This window comes from Heterocephalus glaber, unplaced genomic scaffold, assembly GCF_053883595.1.
Source record: "Heterocephalus glaber isolate CG9 unplaced genomic scaffold, H.glaber_assembly_v1.0 deba00001429, whole genome shotgun sequence".
In the NCBI taxonomy this organism is placed as follows: domain Eukaryota; kingdom Metazoa; phylum Chordata; class Mammalia; order Rodentia; family Bathyergidae; genus Heterocephalus; species Heterocephalus glaber.
In genome coordinates, this window is record NW_028258294.1 from 29,566,789 (window position 1) to 29,586,088 (window position 19,300).

The 19,300-nt window shown below is 43.0% G+C and overlaps 1 long non-coding RNA gene across 5 annotated transcripts in view; it reads right to left on the reverse strand.

Annotated features, from left to right (window-relative positions):
• Nucleotides 1-834: 834 nt before the first annotated feature.
• Nucleotides 835-19,300, reverse strand: part of LOC106010406 (uncharacterized) — a 68,130-nt gene continuing 49,664 nt past the window's right edge. For 3 of the 5 annotated variants that reach the window (XR_002386760.2, XR_002386761.2, XR_002386762.2), the window contains 3 exons: nucleotides 6,002-6,191; nucleotides 5,001-5,178; nucleotides 835-1,079 (listed from right to left, as the gene is read on the reverse strand). This is a non-coding gene — a long non-coding RNA (uncharacterized LOC106010406). The remainder of the gene's footprint in view (nucleotides 1,080-5,000; nucleotides 5,179-6,001; nucleotides 6,192-19,300) is intronic. The other 2 variants (XR_002386763.2, XR_001184233.3) reach the window with 1 other exon arrangement.

Below are 19,300 nucleotides of genomic sequence, written 5' to 3' on the forward strand. Positions count from 1 at the left end.
CTAGAAAATCCATCAGCTATTTGTTATTTTACAGAGCAGTAAACATCACATGAATACTTCATGGAAGATTAAAAACATCATGTGCATAAAGATCTCAGAGTTTAAGCAGACCAAGAATTGGCAAAACTTTAGCATAAAGGTCCAGATAGCAAACATTTTAGGATTTCAAACTATAGCATCTCCATAACTACTCAACTCTGCCATGCAGTGCCAAAAGCAGCCACTGACAGACTGTAAACAAGTGGGTGTGTTGTGTTCTAATACAACTTTATTCACAAAAAAACAGATGCTCGGGCCAGACTCAGCCTGCAGGCTACATGTAGTTTGTTAATTACTGATCTAGACCAATGTGCCTCTGTGACAGATGAAGAAACGAAGATACAGAAAGATGAAATGACTCACAGCCAGTGATGAAAGAGGGAAAGGAGAAAGCCATTCAATATTCATTCAGCAATTATTTCTTACGTATGTATTATATTCAGGCAATTCTAAACACAGGAGAGACAACAGTGAAGAAAACAAGAGTTTTTCTGAGTGAGATCATCCAGATCTCAAGTTTCAGTCAGGGCAGCAGACAGCAAAACAAAAAAGTAAACAAAAAAATGAATGAGATAATGCCAGACAGTCACAATTCTGTGAGTACAGTGAAGCAAGATAATGTGGCAGGAGGCAGCTTGGGATGTGGGAGTGGGTGGGGAAGAGAGTGGAGCCAAAACCTAAATGACAAGAACCTGGCAATGACAAGAAGATGGAGCAGTTGTATCTATTAAGCAACATATACGGAGTCTGCAAAAATATGTATACACACTTCAGGAAAAGAAAAACCTGTGTAAATATTTTAATACCAAATTTATTGAGACATCATGGGAGTAATACAAGTAGGCTTTGGCCTCTACTATTACAAAAGCGATGGCCATTAGCTTCCAGGCATTTATTAGTATGGTGAACTGCTGCTTGGGTAACCTTGGTCGTTGAGATTGCTGCACATGCGTTTTCCATTTCATCTCTAAGGGCCGGCAGTGTAGTGGATCTTCTGTGATACACATCCTCTAGGGTCCCCCATATGAAGGTAACACCATCTGTTAAGAAAACACCATACTATTTTTCTTTTCTTGAAGAGTATATACACTTTTTTGGTGGTTTCTCTCTCTCTCTCTCTCTCTCCCCCCCCCCCCTATATTTTTTCCACTTAATCTTTTTAAAAAATTTTTCATTAGTTTTATTGGTACATTTTAGGTATACAATATGCTGACATTCATTATTGGGAATGTGTACCTTTACATAATATATCTTGGTTTTTATTTTCTTCCCCATTCCCCTGCCCTCCATTCAACCCCTCACCCCTCCCTATTTACAAAGACTTTGTTTCCATTTTTTCCTTTTCTCATATTTTTTCCTTTCCCTTCTTTCCTTTCCCTTACCTCTTCCACTTCCCTTTTCCCTTTGGACCTTTTCTTCCCATTTCACATTATCTATTATACATTTTAGTCCTTATTTACACTTTCAGTTCCAGAGAAAAATATTTGGTATTTACACATGTGTGTCCTATTTATTTCAAATAAAGTATGGCCTCATTGTGCATCCATTTAGCTATAAATGTCTCTAGTTTCTCATTCTTTATGGCTGAGTAGTACTCCACTTTATAAAAAAAAAAATCCACACATTTCTTTTATCCAGTCTCCAGCTGATGGGCAATTGGGCTGTTTCCAAGTTTTAGCTATTACAAACTCTGCTGCTATGAACATGGGTGTGCATATATTACTGTGGTATGATTCTTTTAATTCTTTTGGGCAGATACCCAGCAGGGAAATAGCTGGGTCAAATGGGACCTCTAATCTTAGTTGTTTGCTTTTGTTTTTGTTTTTGTGTTTTTGCTACCGGGGATGGAACTCGGGACCTTGTGCTTGCGAGGCAGTTGCACTGGAACCACTGAGCTAAATCCCCGGCCCTAATCTTAGTTTTTTGAGGTATCTCCACACTGATTTCCACAGTGGTTGCACCAATCTACTATACTTCCATCAACAGTGGAAAAGGGTTCCTTTTTCCCCACAACCCCATCAGCCTTTGTTATTGGTTGATTTCATGATAGCAGCCATTCTTTCTGGGGTGAGGTGGAATCTCAGTGTTGTTTTCATCTGCATCTCTCGAATGGCCAGTAATGTTGAACATTTTTTCATATGTTTATTTGCTGTTTCTACTTCTTTGAGAAATGTCTGTTCATTTCAGATTCCCAATCTTTACAGCCTTTGTGTTAGCTTTGTGTCACCATAATAAAAGCCTAAGATAAACCAACTTGAAAAGTGTAAATGTTTATTTATTTGGGGTCATGATTTGAGAGGTTTCCATCTTGGTCACTTGTCTCTATCGATTTGGACCTGTGGCCACATAGTACACTGTGACAAGAGTATCTGGTGCATGAGGCCTATTTCCTTCATGGTGCCTGACACCATGGTGCCTGGAAGCAAAGAGAAGGCAGGAAGGGACCTGAGTCCCAGAATCCTCTTCAAGGACACACCTCCAATAACTTCACTTCCTTCCATGAGGCCCTACGTCTTAAAGGTCCCACCATCTCCTAGTGGTGCTACAGGCTGGTGGCAAAGCTACATATGTCCTTCTAGATCCAAACTATAACAGCCCTCTTGCTGAAGGGGCGAAACTGAGGCTAAGTAATCTGAGAAGATTGTGCATGGTGTGGCCCAGCAGACTTCCCAACCAAACCCTCTCTGGCTCCAAAGTTTGACTGTATTCTCTCACATCAGCTTCCTAGACATTTCATAGTGAGATGACTCAGAAATTCTCTCAGGAATTTAAAACACCATCTCCATCTAACATGTTTGATTTGGGGCCTGAACATGTATTAAAGTGCAGATTAAATTTTAACTAGATATCACAGCCTCAAAACCTGCTTTGATGACATGATGCTTGAAATTATTGCTTCTTGTACTTTAAAAATTAATTTTTTTTTTCAAAAACTGGTTCATATTTTATTTCTAAACAAGTTTGGAAAGAAGGTTTCAGGCTACTTTTTTCAAGTAACTCTTTGCAAACAAAACCTTCGTGAATAATATTTATTCCCAACAAATGAAAAAGCCAAAAACGAAACGCATGTTTTCCTTTAATATTGGTTTTTGATGAACTAGAAATAATTCGATGTGCTGTATTAGAATTTTCAGTAGCTAAATGCAGGTTGCTGATTTGATCAAGGCAATAATGGGCAAACATTTCTTGTTGTCTTATTGAATCTTGACATAAATGTTAATTATGATTCCCATCTTCACCCAGTGGTCCACTAGGAATAAAAATTAAACAAAATATGACCAGCTGTAAAGTTCCCTCACTGAGGAGCATCCCTGACCACCAGGGCACTGAATGCATTCAAACGGACAGACACCACCATATATACCCATCCCACACTCACCTGGAGCCTCCACCTATTTCTTTTGAGGGAAAGGAATATTTCAAGAATTATTCTGCTCACTTACTGTTGTGATCTAGAAATGGAGACCACGACCTTTATTGTCTGTGGTGAAAAGCCACAGGCCCATTGCTCAGGCTGCACTCTGCAGGAAGGCCTGGGAAGCTCCTGGGTTATGTAATGTGGGGAGCCCACTCTCAGGGCAGAGCCTGTCCTTGGACCATTCTGAGAGTGGACGTCTCTTTATGTTGGGTACCATGCCCCGCTCACTTGCCTCCACGGTGGCCTGGCCTGGACGCACACACAAGCACACATGCACACACACTCTGCAATGCAAGCTTTCTCATAAATAGAAGGCTAGAAATAAGTCATTTGTTCCCAAAACCTTCCAAAGGAAAGCTGCATTAGATTCCTGGGCCTGCAGTGGCGATGTTGCTCTTGCCCTCTGTTTGTTCATATTCCTCAGCATCATCTGTGTCTCGGGTATTCAGTCTAAGTGTATCCTTTTTTGTTTTACCCTAGATGGTAACAAAAGTATTTTTTTTCTGTTTCTTTCATAAAATTCTTTTTGGTTTCTTCTTTCATAAAGAAAGGGATTTTAGGAGAAAAACTCAAAACAACAGACATCATTGTTTGCTTAGCCTTCTCAATGACTAGAACCAGAGCTCTGGAGCCAGAATGGATTTCTGAAGGTCCCTCGGCCAACCTTGTGCCTGCAGCTGGTCATAGCTGAAATCTTGCACTGCCACCATCACCACCACCCCTGCCAGCTAGAGGCAGAATCTGGAAGCTCAGTGGATCAACCCGAGGAAGCTGCTGTTCCCCTTACAGAACACTGGCAAGTCTGCATCACTAAACTGCAGAAAATAAAATCTACACTATGTTTTACATGATGTTAGAAAGACCAGACTAAAATAATTTATGTGCTACCACTTTAAAAAGGAGCATTGGGCACTATAAAGCAAAAGAAGCTATTTTAAATCCCTAAGAGTAGTGTACATTTAGCATCCCTTCATTACAATCTCAATATATAGTATGAAGAAAGTTTTTACTTATAATTAGCATGCCCAATTGGATATCATATTTGTCTTCTAGAGGTAAAATCTTGCTGTCACCATTATTGGCTATGTGAGCTTAGATGAGTCACCTACTTCTCTGACTATCCATATCCTTATCTGTATAGTGAGCCTGTGATATCTGCCTCAAAGTGCTCTTATAAGGGTTGGATGAAACAGTGCAGATAAAGTACAGAGCACACAGTAAGACTCGAGAAATTATATTATTGATAAACACTCTTATTACAAAATAAAAGTCTTATTTCAAAATAAAAGTCTTATTTCAAAAACAAGTTAGTAAAAATCTCTTTTATCTTTTTATTCTTCTCCGGAGTCAACACTCCTGCTACCTCTACCTGATCGTGATTCTTTTATCAGTGTTTTTTAAGTTAGTGATTCTTGAGCTTTTTGAGGTTCTTAACCTTATTGAGAATTCAATAAAAGTTTCAGCCCCCCTCCATGGAGAAGTTCACTAGAAAATTGTTTTGCATAATCTTGAAGGATTTGGGAGGCATCTGAAGCTCACCCACCCACATGCTCTCTCTTCAGAGATGCTGTGGACCCAGTTTTGAGAATTCCTCTATTGTCTTCTCCTGGTGGGCAGCATCCCAGAACATCTCTTTCTTCAAGGTCTGGGTTCTGAGGACCTGGTCCCTTGGAGTGACTTCAGATGCAGATTCCTAGCAGGTCCAGGAATCTTGGAGGAACCTAGGATTTAAGAAGCAATGAAGCTCAGAAGAAATGCACCTCAGCCTGAATCTGGAAGAACAAAGGCCCAATTACCAACTTCAGACTTTCAAAATGTCAGGCTATTTATCACAAATCTTTCTCAGCTAAGAGGTATTAACAATACCAAAGGGAGAAAGCTGAATCAGAGGCAGGAATTCTCAGGGCTGGTGAAGGGGGACACATCTAGGACCTCTCAATGGCAGATCTCTATTTCAAAGACTCCAGTGGACAGGTCTAGGAGTCCTACACACAAATCTACAAGACCTCTGATGGAAAAAAAGCACTCTTGATGGTGAAATTCACATTCCTCTGCACACAAGAAAGTTGTTGAAAGCAGGCTAGGGCTATCACCAGCCATGGTCACAGTGAAAATCACTTGTGTGGGGGCCCTGGATTAGCCATATTGTGAGTTCAGACAACAGTAAAACTGAAAGGTCCCCTAGAACCATCTGGGAGAGGTGACTGCTCTAAAAAAGAAGCCTGGATTGGCATGCAGCTCAAGAGGTCAGCTGACCTTTTTCTGAGCACAAGTTTCCTCAGCTGTAAAAAATGAACAACTCCATTTCCTGGATGAAATTGAGCATTAAATGAGGTAACACACACAAGAAGCCTGGAAAATAGTAAGCCCTCGGTGAATAGTATCTAGAATTATTATGGTTCTTGGTGCTATTAATGGACAAAGCGGTTTGAACAACTGTTCTCACAATATTAAATGTGAGTTGAAACCCTACTGGGTATAATTGCAATAGGCAAGATTGAAGGGAGGAGGAACCACTTTCGGATCATCACAATTTGTACCTACCATCAATTATTGTGGCACTATTTGTTCTTGCAGACCTCTAAGAACCTCCCCCTTGAGGAATCACATAATGTGGTTACTCTGGGGTGGAGAGATGACAACTACTTCGGGGGCAAGTAGAGAAATTCTGTAATTGAACTTTTGTTCATTCAAATTGGCCTTTGTCTGGTCCATTGTAAGTAGTGAGATTTTTCTGTAAGGAAAAAAAGCCAATCAGCTGAACACCTGTGAGCTTGAAGCTGTTACAGATATTTAAGCTTCATAACCCTGCTAGGAAGGTATTATTGTTCTCATTTGTAAGATGAGAAATTTCAGCTTAAGAGGAGTCAAGTGAACACTTTTTGTTTGAGATCACAAATAGACCTCTGAGATTTAAACACAAAACACTGTGGAGCTTCGTTCAGCAAACTGTCTTGTTCTGTTTCCCTCAGAAAGGGAACTTCATTGTCCAATTTCCTAGACTAGGCAGAGAGAGCTCACTTAGGCATTAGAATAGCAGCATGGGAACATGGGGGAAGGTCAGGGAAGAGAAGACATTCCCCTCCCAGTGATCCTGTTCAAGAGAGGTTGCACTGAAGTCTTTTAAAAGACCTAGGAAGGTTTAACTGAAGACTGTTATGATAGAAGAGAGAGGTTGAAGTCAATTCTGAATGCGCAGAAGATTTATAGCCAACAGGGAAGGTGATGGAGAGGTTGGAAAATAACTAAGAAGAACTTGGTTAGATATCAAGAGTGGGGGAGACAAACTCAATTAGATATTGAGGGTGGAGGAGTGAGGATTTTGATTGGAAGTCAAAGATGAAGAGATCTCCCTACACTGGCTTAGAAGATCCTTGCTAAAATTGGCTCCAGTGGCCAAAGATAGGGCCAATGAAGAATTGTAGTGAAAAGAAGGCTTGGAGGAGCCTAACTAAAGTTTGGTCAAAGAGGGAGCCTTATCAATTCAATGTGTTAGACTGCAAAATCTGCCACAGTTCTACCCCTCTCTGCCTTTCATGTGTGATTGCATAACTTCCCATCAAGAGGTGAAATCTACTATACCTTTGAATATGGGCCCTGTGACTTGCTTCACTAATAGAAATTGTGGAAACAACATGGTACCTGTTCTGAGTCTAGATCTCAAGGAGGTTCCTCTCTCTCTCTCTCTCTCTCTCTCTCTCTCTCTCTCTCTCTCTCTCTCTGCCTCTCCCTCTCCCTCTCTCCTTCTCCCTCTCCCTCTCTTTCCAAATAGAGATCAAAACCACCAAATAGATGCGAGCCCAAATCACTAACTTTCAGAATCTATGAAATCATGAGGTTAATAAATGGTATGGTTTTAAGCCACTGAATGTTGGGCAGTTTCTTATGAGTAAATAGATAATAGATACATTCTCAAGTGTGTCCACAAATTGGAATTGCTTAAGGTGCTTTTAAAATGTTTTGGTGCTTGGGTCTCCTACAGAGCTCCTCATTGCTTGGCCAAGGCCTTGGCATCAGGAGTCCCAAAGTCTCCCCCATGTGATTTCAATGAGAATCATTGTCCTACTCCTCTGGCCTATGCCAGGGATACACTGGACCTATAAAGATCCATTATGACTTGAGATCTACAGATCAGTGTCAGTGTTTCTCAAAATGTAGTAAGTGTCTTAATTGCTTGAGGCTTATATTAAAATGAAGATTCTGGGGTGGCAGCTGAGATCTTGCATTTCTAACACACTCTCAGGTGATGCTACTACTGTTGGCCTGTGGACAGGAGTTGTCTATTGGGTCTTCCTCTCACTCCTTCCTATATCAGTCTTTAGAGACCTAGCAGCCACCTCTCAGCTGAACTGTCTCACATGTACCATCATTCGAGAGGAGGATAATCTTCAGGTAGTTCACGATAAATTCCCTAGAGATGAGTTCCTGATAGATTCAGGGTAGGCTGTTCAGCAGCCTCTTTGAGGGCCATACGCAGACTCTAAGGCTCTTCCCAGTCATTTTAGACTCCCATGAAATTGATTCTAGTTCAGAAACTGCCACCCAATCCAAAGAAGGGCAGTATATGAGTTTCTACGGCTGTCATAACAAAATACCACAGTCTGGGTGGCTTAAACAAGAGACATGTGTTTTCTCACAGTTCTGAAGGCTGGAAGTCCAAAACCAAGTTGTCAGTGGGGTTAATTTTTTCTGAGGTCCTTCTCCTTGGCTTGCAAGTTGCCACTTTCCAGCTGTGTCCTCACAGTCTCCCTTCTGTGTATGTCTGTGTTCTAATCTTCCCTTTTTAAAAGATGCCAGTTGTATTACATTAAGGCCCACATTGGTGATCATGTTTCTTGCTTGATTACCTCTTTGAAGGCTCTATCTCCAAGTACACTCATATTCTGAAGTCCTGGGGGTTAGGAATTCAAAATATGAAGTTTGAGGGAACACAATTCAGTCCATAACAGGGACCTTCCTGGGGGAACTTGGGATGGGAACCAGATGACAGGGCCGTGAAGCACTTTCAAGAGCAGAAAGACAAGCACGAGAAAGCTAAGTTTGAACAGGGGGAATAGCCTGGGGTTGCCAGAGTGAATATAGAGTGTTTTTCCTACAGAACAACTGAATGACCACTTGGACCCATGACATGAAACTCTAGTACTGTAGGCAAATCAAAGGGCTGGGATAAAGATTGGTGTGGACTGAGTGATCAGAAAACACTTAAGACACAGAATTGTCTGGAACAGGACTCCTGGGGTCAAATGCTGGCAAAACCTAAGAGGAGAGAAGAGCACTTCTGTGGGTATCAATCAGCACAGCACCTTTCTGTTTTGTCCTTTTAATCTCTCATTTTCCTGGTTAATGTCTCCAAGCCTCCTTTCCTCATATGAAACATGAGATTAATCCCAACTCCCTCATAGGGTTATTGTGAAAATTAAACCATAAGATGTACATAACCAGAGCCAGATATATCCACGTGGACTAGTGTCGACATTCCCAATATTCATCCTTTCTCCACTTCCTCACCACATCCCAGTCCATCCTGAGAATTTTGGTCTGCTTTTCCTGATCTTTCCAGAGAGTTTATGCCACCCCCATTGTCTGGCTTTTTGTGATGTCAATTAGGAAGAATGAAGTGGGGGAAGAGAAAGAGAGAGAGAGGGAGAGGGGGAGAGAGGGGGGGAGAGAGAGAGACAGAGAGAGAGACAGAGAGACAGAGACTGTGAAGGAGAGATGCAGGTAGAGGCAGGGAGATAGGATTCTTGTATGTTCTCTCAGCCCCAGCACTGCCCTCTGGTGCAGAGAACCTGCAGAATGGACCGACAGAGAAGAAATAAATCTGATGCAGTAATGATTAAGTCTATCTGCCTGGTAACAATCTTATTTCAAGGGCAGGCAATAAATAAATAAATAAATCATTGCCATGAGCATTAAGGAGTAACTGTCAAGTAAGAAGTTCTGAAGTAGGCAACAAAATGTAAAGACTGACCAAGGAAAGGAACTTTGACAGATTTTGCTGTGAGGATTGAATTTAATCATTTTAATGTTCTTTGAGAGATGCCAGTAAAGATTGGAATTCTGATTTAGTTACTTTTGACTGGTAGAATTTACTTCATAAAACCTAACTCAGTGCAGAGATTGATGAACATGAGATCCTGGGTTTTCTATGGGGAAAGTATATTAAGTCTATATCTAATATCTTTTTATGGTTTACTGCCACTTAGTAGCTACTTAAATGGTATCTTATCATTTTTATTATTATTAGTCACCATATTTATGCTCTCGAACCAAGATCCATATCCTTTTGAGAACGAACTCATATTTTGGAAATCATTCCATTTCCCCTCATCTCTCTCAAGATTTACATATAGGAAGCTTGTTTCAGGATGACTGGAAGAACAATCTTGACTGTGTAAAAGCAAAAATAAGCTTCAAACTTCATATACTGCAAACATGTACTAATTTTGGGGGGGAGGTACTGGGGATTGAACTCGGGTCCTTGTGCTTGCACAGCAGGCCGCGAAACCACTGAGTTAAATCCCCGGCCCAATGTGCTAATATTTTTAAAACCAAAATAAGCAAAAGACTGTTAACCTGGAGGTGCTTCTGACTAAAACTCTCTTACAAGCAAAAGAAATCTTAACTTAGCCGTAGTCCTTATAAGTGATTCATTTTCAACCAAGTTTCAGCCAATCACAGACAGCCAACCAGCTGATTTACCCACTACATGGGACCTCCCATAGGAATATCCCCAAGCAGAACAAATGCCTAGCTGTAGCGAATCCAATAATTTCTGTATTTTATTTCCATGTTCAGCCTACAAAAGCTCACTGCCATTATGCTGAGCCCGAGCTCTCTTAACACCTTCTGGTTTCAAGTGGTGTATGATTCATGAATCTTTTATTGTTCACATTAACTCTGTTAAATGTATTTTGTCTAAAGTTTTTCTTTTAACAGCTGGTTATCACCTGTCTCAGCCTCCTAAAAGTACCAGACAACAGATTCTATTCCACGGTGTTTCAACTTCATGACAAATGATCTCTCTACCAGAGTAGCTCTAAGCCATAGACCTGTGCACACTGTTGAGGCAGTGAAATATCCACAAATCCAAAGGCTTTCCAGGTATTGCCCAAGGGGCTGAAAAAATAATATGTTTTCACATCTACGTACTATTTTAGGAACAGGTATATTGCTACTAGATTCATGGTACTTTCTATCATTTTCTTTTTTTTTTTTCAGTTAATATATACTTTTATACAATTTTAATTGTTTGGATAGAAGATCCTAAATATTTTTTTCTGGTGTCGAAAGCCTTCTTATAAACAAAAAATGTGAGCAATCTCTGATAGAGTCCTTTAGGGAGAAGCTGTGCTTTATCTAGTTTGTGGAAGTTTCTAGCCTTCACCCTGAAACTAGCAGTTAAGTTTTGTTTTGTGAGTTGTTTAATATCAAGCATCTCTCAAGAGGTTCACAATAGCCTGAAGCCAAGTGACATACATCGTGTAATGGAAAAACTATATTGTTTAAAATTTTTTAATTATTACAGTAAAAGACACATTGCCATTATTCCCCTCAAAGCTTTCCCCCTTGCTTCAAACACACTTATCCCCTCATTCTTGCCACTTTTGGAAGCAGTTTTGCCTTGCAACCAGGACTTCCACAGACCTTCCTTCTTGGTCTAGCTCCACTGCTCATATCACCATAGCCTTGGATAACTCATCTCTTCACTCAGGGGCTCAATCCACCCAAGTGAACACAGTGAACAAATGTGTTTACGTGGTCTCAGAATTAAGCAATGAGGTATGCGGAGGGAGAAGGACAGTGGCAGTTTCCTGGGCTCAAGCTTACAAGGAAAGTACCCTCAAAGTAAAATGTGGTCCTAGCCCTGACCTATGTGCACTGAGGGGCTGGAGTAAGGGAATAGATTGTTGACCAAGGAGGGCTTTCTGAAAGAAATGCCCTGGATCTTAAAGCAATTTTTTGCTCTGGAGCATAACACTGTGCCAGCCTCCCAGACAGGCTGAGATTACACACGTTTACATGAAGTCTTTTAAGTTTGCACCCTAAAAGCCCCATTACAAAAGACTCCTTTCCCTTTTTCCATTATGCAAATCATGTTGGCATCTATTGATTGCATTTGCATGTGAAGAAGGACACTACCTTTGTAACTAATGTATTTGCACATGCATTTTAATTATTTCACTTGCAGGAGGGAGGTGATTAGAGTCACAGGTATGGAACTATTACTCTCTGTAGCTAATAGAATTTGGCAACTTTGGAGCATGAGTGCAGTCTGATGGGTGGGATTATTGCAGGCAGGTGGGAGCAGAGCTGGAGCAGCTGAAGCCCTTAGTGACATGCCCTTCAAGAACTCATGCTGGCTGCTGCTTGAGGCCATGACTCTCTGGCCACCTGCAGAAGGGAGCAGTACACTGCAGAGAAGGTGAGTTCTTGGGTAACTAGACCCTGGTATCTCACACCAGATCTTTGTGGAGAACAACTCTCCTCTCTTTATACTATAGGATTTTTCTTTCCATGTGGCTTGGCAGAAGCCATCACAAAACTATCACATTATGCCCTTATGGCAATGCAACTCCTAGGCTTGTCTAGTCAGAAAAAAAGCCTCACAGCTGTTTAACTGTCTCCTTCCCTCTTTGCTCTTTGAAGCTAGAGTTAGTATTATGTCTCATTTACATTCAACATGCAAATTTACTCATTAAGCTCTAAAAGCCATAGCACCTCTTGACAGTCCAGGCTCTGATAGAGACTGCAGTACCTTCAGACGAGCATGTCCCTCCTCAAAGAACATAACTTCCTAAAGTACATTTTCCTCAAATAGGAGAATTTTGCATACAAAGGGATCAGGTGATTTTTCTCTTCATTTTCCAAAGGGAAGTACAGGCAAAGGGCATAATGGTGACCTTGCCTTGAGTCTGAGGCAGGTCCCATACCTCCCAACTGCCCTAATTAACTGCTATGGAAATAAGACTCAGAATAAGACTGTGGAATGTTTTTGTTTGTATGTTTGTTTGTTTATCATTTACTCAAGGGCCACATACAGAGAGAAATGTGTGGGACTGTCCATCAGCTAGAAGACAGAAATTAAACCTCAGGTCCTAAGGGATCCATTGCATTATCTTTGGGAATAATTTAAGATTCTTTATACAGGCATTTTTCCAGAAATTGTTTTGTGCTCAATAGCCAGACTTTGTACTCCAAGTAACCAAGCTCCAAAACATAGCTGGTCTATGTTTAGTGTATCTGATGTGATGGTAAACAATACAAAATATACATTTGAAAAGAGATTCAAACCTGTGTTTTGTTTTGTTTTTTAAAGGCAGTCTTAGGAGACAAAGTAAAGAATGCAATGGAAAGGAGATTTAAAGATAAATGAGAGAGATTTAAAAGAAAGGTCACAGTACTCATTTATCAAAGAACAAATTTGACAATGACAGTAAAATATTGAGAATATTTGCTACTTTTCAAATTTCTAGAATGTGTGACACTGAATTCTGGTGGTGGGGGGAGATTCCTTACTCCATCATCCAAAGTAGAGTTCCATTCCAGCTTAGAGCCATCTGTTTATGCATCAAGACACTACAGACAATGAGGTAAGGGAATCCTTCCTGGAAAGCTAGGGTTCCCTCCTGGGACTGAATTCTAGATGGGAGGCTGGGGATCCCTGCACAGGCCAGGCTGCTCAGAGGCCACGGCCTACACAGAGCTCTGTCCTCGGACCTGATTTCCATTCCTGCTCCACTGAATCCCTCAGGCATCTGCCAATTTAAGTCCCATCTCTGTGCTGTGACTCCGAAACCAATGTCGCCAGCCCAGCTCACTCTCCAGAGCTCCTGCTTCTCACTGTATGCTCTCCTCTACCATCTGCACTGGGGTCTGAATGGCATCTCAAAGTAATATGTCCCTGGGCCAGGGATTTAGCTCAGTGGTTTCGCCGCCAGCCTCGCAAGCGCAAGGGCCCAAGTTTGATCCCTGGTACCCCACCACCACCACCAAAAAAAAGTAATATGTCCCAAATAGAACTTGGTGTCACATTCCAAACCCATTTATACTTCAAACTGCTCAGGCATCAAATTCTGGTGTCATCCTTAACGTCTCTCTTTCTGTCACCCTCGACATCCAACCTGTTGTGAAACCCTATAAGTTCTAACTTCAGAATATATCCAGAATCCAGCCACTCCTCACCAGCCCCACTGCTGGCAGCCTGGATCTCCATCATGGCCCTCACATGGATCATTGTAGGTGTCTCTCTTCCCATATTCCTGTAGAAAATATTCCAGCAGAGCACTCAACAGGGCACTGTGAAAATGCTAGCCAGATACATCACCCTTTGCTCAAAGTCCTCCAAATAATCCTCCTATTCTTCTTTGAGAAAAAGCTAGTCTATGCCAGCCTGCAAAGTCCTACTGAATCTACGCCAGCTCTCATCATGTAGTCCTCTGACCTCCCACTGTTCTCATTTTCTCTCTCACTGATTCCTCCCTACAGGTGCCTTATTGCTCCTGAGATACATCAGGTCCACTCCTGCCTGAGGGACTTTGCACTGGCTCTTCCTTCTCCAAGAGCACCACCTCCTCTGTGTGTCCAGTTCATGCTCTCACCTCCCCTATGTCTTTTCTTGGGTGTCACCTTCTTGTCGATTCTTGTCTGTACCACTCCATTCAAATGGCAGCCTCACCCCTGCTGGACCCCCAATTCTCCTTTCCTGCTGTATTTTATCTCCATTGTTTACACTCCCTCTCCCACTCCCCCTAGAACATAAGCTTCACAGGCTTGGTTTACTATCCAGGATCCCCAACACGTAGAACTGTGCTTGGTGCCCAGCATGAGCTCAGGAAATACAGGCTGGGTGAATAAATGAGCATTTCAGTAAGGCAGGCAATGCCCTCAGAGCTATAAATACATTATGGTATTTAATACTTCTGACCTGTTTTTTGCTAAAGTGAGAACTAAGGCTTAGAAATTTAAAATTTTTGTCCAGAGTTTCACAGTTAATAAATCAGAGTCAGAATTTGCATGCAGGCTTGTATGATCCCAGAACACCAAATAGCAAGCATAATTTCTGAACAAAGAGAGATTTTTTTTTCTCAGAAATTTCACAAATCTTAATGAGGAGGTGTTACCCAACGCCTACATTTCTGGCCTAGGTGCATAATGAAAAGGATCAAGCCCTTCTCCTCTCCAAAGTGGGTCCAAGGAGCCCGACTGTGGGCATGGGCACAGTCTCTGCCCCTTCAACAAATGAGCTGTGCCAGATCAGGGTCCAGGGAGAGGGCAATATGGGGTGACCTGACTCTAGCAGAGAGAGAAAGCATGAATCAATGCCTGGCTGCCTTGGTAGGGAGTAAAGGAAGAGGGGAAAATACTTGGAATTGCCAGGACTCTATCTCTTTTAGTCCAAAACCTGTTTCCCAGTGTGAATAAGAGTCAAATTGAGGCTTATTCCAGAAATTCGCCTCTATCTTAGCTGTTCCTAAAACGTGCAACTACTATGACCTCATTTATCCCCTTTAATTTCACAATACACCTAAAAGGGGTTCTTGTCGCCACAGAGGAACTCAAAAGGTTTAATAAGACGATCAAGGATAGACATCTGTCAGAAGCCAGAGCTGGGACCTGAACTTTGGTCTTTCAGAACCCCAGTCCCTCCTCCTACAATTCCACACCTGAATACCTTCCAGCCCAAGCAGGTCAGGGACAAAGAGGCAAATGTGGCAGCAAGATAAGCACTCAGGCCCTCCAGACACTCAATCCAGGGAAGCAAGAGCAATCCTAGCCCTGCTCAAGGGGTGCATGGCTCAGGATGGAGTAGGTGAAGGCCTACAGGGCTTGGATTGAAGGCAGCTAAGGCAAAAGGTGGTGTTGACTCCAGGCACGACTGTAGGTGCTGGGGCAGAAAAGTCTAGGGTATGATTTCAAGAGAGCAAGAGATTCAGTGTGATTAAACTGCAACCATAGAGGAGAAACAATGTATAAGACCTGATTTCTTGGGAAATGCTAATGACTTCTGAAAGACTGAGTACTCTCTACTGATTAACCTGGTGGCACCCAGAAAACTAAGTTTGAAGAGGTGTCAAGGAAAGGGACTAAGAGGCTGAAGAAGAGGCTTAAACTGTGGCCAGATGCAAGCAAGAGGGTGGCTGCAGGACAGGAAAGGAATGGATCCAACCTTTGCTCCCAGATCCCTCCTGCCTTGGGGTGTTAGCACACTCAGCTTCCTCTGCCTGGAACCTTCCACCTGTGCTGCCCTACCTCCCTCTACTCATGCGCACTGGTCTCTACCACAACCTCCCCACAAGGTTCTGGTACCATTTTGCACTCTCCGCCTGGCACTTTCCACTATTGCCTTTGCCATGTGTCTGCTATATATGCTCCTCACACCACCAGCTGCTTCTAGCAGCTCCCAGAAGCTCCCAGCGGGGCCCAGGTAGGCAGGGCTTCTGGGTGGTCACCAGCCCACCCACTGCACTTGCTTCTTACTGTTTTCAGAGATTAAGGGTCCAGAAGTTCATTAAATACCTATGCTCACTTGGAGAGGTGATAACTTTCTCAGGAATATGGAGACACAGTGGACAGATCAAAAGCTGGCAGCTTGTGCAAGCCAACCACCTCCTTGCCACCACCTTGAGAAGCTCCTCACATCCTGAGCCACAGTCTGCCACCATCCTCAGCAGGCTTGCAGAACTATTTATCATGCTTCCAAAGTGATTGACTTCTGATGAGAGGTTCAGGAGCTCAGGAAAATGCTCCAGCTTAGTGTATTGTGAGTAAAAGAAAAGAAATAACAGGTACTCTTCAAGTGTGGGAGCTGAAAACTAAGCTAATTAAATGTCAGGGCTGGAGTTTAACCCACATGTATATGGTGTTTCTATTCTGGAATCACTGAGTTTCTTGTTCCTGAAGCTGAGCACTGAAGCATCTAGCCTGGTTTAAAAGTAGGGGCCTGATGGATGGGAAAGAAAGGAAGAGGCCAGGCAGCTTATCCATCAAGGTAGAGCTGTGAGAGTCATGTCCCGAGCTCTGTCTGAAGGAGACTATTTGGAGGCAGAGAGCTCGGAAGCCAAAAGCAGTGTGACTTGAGACAGAGGCCAGTGACATGGCTTGTCCCTAGAGTCATAAATTGGAGTGGAAGAGGCTTCATCTGGCCAGATGCAGCTCTTTGTGCCATCCATTTACATTCCTGTGCCAGAGACAAACCTAATCAAGAGCCCCGCAGAGACAGCCAGCGCCATGTGGCAGTTAAACTTCTAATGTGCTCTGGCTGGAGAGGTCAGTAGACTGGTGGCTCAGGACTGGCACCCACATGGAGCTGTCCTAGCAGAGAGCAGCACTTTTGCACACCATCCTGTAGGCCCCCTTGTTACTTCCACCACCACAAGGAAAGAAGGAGGGGTCTTCTTCCTGCCCCCCAACCCCGATCCAAGCATCATCTCCAGAAGAATAAGGCTTGCACTAAGAATGATGCAAATCCCCTCCCCAGCACCAGGTCCCTGCTGAGCAGCTTTCCAAATGCTTTTCCCAGCCCTACCCTTCCTGAGCTTATGACTGCCCTGCAAGGACAACTAAGGAAACTGAGGCCTAGAGGAGATGTGACTTGTCAAAATTCAAATCACAGAAACTGGCAGAGCAGGATTCTTTCCCTAGAGCTCTTGTTCCTACCAAATCTTCAGAGCCATGGTATGGAGAAGCTCAGCCCAAAGCCCAGTTCCCTGGCTTACTGGCTTCTCCCTACTGCTGGAAACCCAGCTGCACCCCACTGGGCATAACACCAAAGGTGGCTCAGCAGGCCTGAAAATCTCTCTTCCTCCCTGACAGCACTGTCTGTCCAGGGTCTCAGAAACCAGACTGAGGGGCATATGGACAATGAGCTGTTAAGAAAACAAATCTTTATTTTAACCATCTGTTTAAACAAATGTATGCTAGCCATCTTTCTATTTTTTCTCCCATCAGCCATCCTTAAATTTTGGAAGAGGGGCAGGAGAGCGGAAGAGGGAGGAGATTGAGGAATGGATGGAAGGTGAACAAGTCCTCCCATTCGAGGCAGCAGCATAAACCACTTATTATTTATTACCAGAGGCCCCAAGAGAGTCTTGTTTTTAATATGATTTGGATTAAGCAGAAGGAGCACAGGCTCCCACACATATTTTGGAATGATTAAATCAGCAGCGCAGGCTGCTCGTCTGCCTGCCCCACCCCACTCCTGCTCCCAAACTCCAGGCCATCACTGGAATCAGGACGGCCCCCGATGAGGGGCTTGGGGACCAGGCTGTCTCTGCACCCCAGGAAGCCCAGCTCACAGTGTTTGACCAGGGACAGACAATACCACTTTCCAAAGTAGCCACCCAGCTTCTGTCATCTCATGACCCAGTGTTCTCTTGGAATTGGTTTTCTGTGTTCTCTCAAGACAGTGATAAGCACTTAACCAGGAATCAGCAAGCTGACAATCTAGTACCAGCTCGGCCACTCACAAGGTGAAATGACATTTTCTCTGTTTGGGAGCAGAAGGGGAGGTTCATCTGCAAAACCACTAAGGCCCCTTGCATCTCGAGCATTTCATGAGATTGAAAGCACTCTGCTTACAAAGCCTGCCATCTACCCCTGCAGTGTCACATTCCCCACACTGGACCCTGACCAGGTACCCACAGAGTGCCCACCATGTAAAGATGTTTAAAACATGTCTGGAAATAAAGAAAGGAGCTTGCTCTTTTTAAACTGCAACACAATAATTCAGCAGACAAGAAAGTCTTTGTTTAACTGAGATCTATGGCTTTTATTTCCACATATTCTGTGGCTAAGGCAGACCCAGGTTACCAAACCATCCAGGCCCAGAGAAGACAGTGAGGAACCAGCTCAGAAAAAGGGTTAAATATGTAACTTGCATTTATATGTATTCAAAGGTGGCACTTAAAATACTTAACAACTGGTGTATTATGGTGTGGGAGAGAAAAATATCCCAACCTAACTATGTTTCAATGGCATATTTTGAGTTGGTTATTCAGAGAAACTGCAGACTGCTACAAATGAAGGAATGGCTCTGAAAGGCTGTCCTTTTCTAAGAAAAAAATATACACTATCTACATTGGTAAAGAAAACAACAAATGCAGATGGAGGTATTTGTCTTACCCTCCACTTCTTTCTGCCTAGGAGGGATCTTTCCACAAGAAGAGACTGGGAGTCTAACACCTCACCCAGACAAAAATGACCAGTGTGGCTGGAACCAGAGGCTTTACAAGGCCACCCTGGCTTGCAGTGCCCATACCACCCCCAGCCTTCCACAGACTGGGCCAGCCCCCTGGGCCCCAAAAGCCCAATCCCCTGTGCCTATAAATTCTACACAAGAGTCAGATACCTTGCCCTTGTTTGAGTCTACTGCTCCCAAGCTTTAGGCATGTAATAAATTTTGTGTTTTTGTTTTCCTGTTACCTCCCTATGGTCAGTGTATTTCAAAGACTAACGATCCAACTTTCACAGGGAAAAGACTAAATTTAAAACTTCCTAAAACTGGCATTTAAGGACTACCTCACCCTTGAGGTTTGACCGTGTGAAGCAAGAAGCACACATTTAGATGTGGTGAGCGCTTAATGTGTGTACTGTAGTGAAGGGTCTCCTCCAGAGGCAGTACCTCCAGGCTTCCTGTTCAGCTAATGTTCACTCTCAAGCCTCCTCACCTCTGAAAAATTCATCTTACACCTTGGATACTAGGCTGGACGTGCAACTTGCTTTGGCCAATGGCTAGATGGAGCATACAGGTCCATATCTTTTGGAGGGGCTGTATATTTATTTCAACCCTCTTGAGCTTCTGTTCTCCAGGATCAAAACACAGGGCACCAGTGGCCTGTGTCA